The sequence below is a fragment of the Poecilia reticulata genome, linkage group LG12, assembly GCF_000633615.1.
Source record: "Poecilia reticulata strain Guanapo linkage group LG12, Guppy_female_1.0+MT, whole genome shotgun sequence".
NCBI classification, from domain to species: Eukaryota; Metazoa; Chordata; class Actinopteri; order Cyprinodontiformes; family Poeciliidae; genus Poecilia; species Poecilia reticulata.
Window position 1 is genome coordinate 154252 of NC_024342.1, and position 1304 is coordinate 155555.

Genomic DNA, 1304 nt, shown 5'->3' on the forward strand with positions numbered 1-1304 from the left:
AGGGACAGTGAAAGTCAAGAGTTGTGTGACCCTGAAACCACAGAGTGAACACCTTGTCTGGAGCAAGTTACCTGAGTCAGCAGTTATGTCGGCAGGCAGTACAGTGATTGTCGAGCCAACACGGTCTAAAGCTGGGCCAAAACATATCCTTGTTGGCAGAGTTGTCACTCCTCTTTGGGGAGATCGATGGGYACCTGTTAGGGTCATCAATCTGACAGACCAAGTTGTAGTACTGAGGAGAATTGCCAAATTAGCAGACGTGTCTCCATGTATTGCAGTTGAGGACCTGCCAAAAGCTGACAAGATTGAGTGTAATGTGCAGTGTGTACAGAGTGAAGTTGTGCAGCCAAAGTAAGAGGAGGACATGATGTATGCACTGAAAGCTCTGGGTCTGCAAGATATTGACCTGAAATCATGCGAAGTGCCACTGCAGTGAAAAGACAAGCTCCTTGACCTTATTGTGCAGCATGAGTCAATCTTCTCCTGTCACAAGATGGACTGTGGAGAAGCTAAGGGGTTTGTTCATCGCATTCATCTTGTTGATGACAAACCGTTCCGTTTACCCTATAGACGCATACCACCAAGCCAGTACGAGAAACTGAGAACGACTCTGAATGAAATGGAAGAGAGAGGCATTATCCAGAAGTCAAACAGTGAATATGCATCTGCACTTGTTCTGGTATGGAAACCAAATGGTGACCTCAGAGTCTGCACTGACTTCAGATGGCTCAATGCAAGAACCGTGAAGGATGCTTACCCACTACCACATCAAGCTGATGCTTTGGCTGCTCTTGGTGGTAATGCCTTCTTCTCAACAATGGACCTGATATCAGGCTTTTATAATGTCCCTCTGCACCCTGATGACAAAAAATATACAGCATTCTCATCTACATTTGGACTTCATGAATACAATCGCCTCCCTCAAGGTCTATGCAACAGCCCGGCTACATTCATGAGGATGATGATGTCCATATTCGGTGATGAGAATTTCACAAGCCTATTGTGCTACCTCGATGATCTGATGGTTTTTGCACCTACAGAGGAAACTGCACTCCATCCACCTACACATGGTTTTCTCCCAATCTTCTCTTCCTTAAACTTGCACCCAAGAAGTGCTTCTTCCTAAGGCGATCTGTGAAGTTTCTTGGACATGTCATCAGTAACAATGGTGCCCAAACAGACCCTGCGAAAGTGAAAGCCATAAATGATGTCCAAGTCACTGACCTCATGGAGTCTGATGGGAAAACACCTTGCCCTAGCAAAATCAGATCATATCTAGGCATGATAATGTACTATCAAAGCTT

The 1304-nt window shown here is 45.3% G+C and overlaps 1 protein-coding gene across 3 annotated transcripts in view; it reads left to right on the forward strand.

Annotated features, from left to right (window-relative positions):
* ajm1 (apical junction component 1 homolog) overlaps positions 1-1304 on the forward strand; it is a 31387-nt gene that overhangs the window by 8465 nt on the left and 21618 nt on the right. The gene's annotated exons all lie outside the window — the stretch shown is intronic.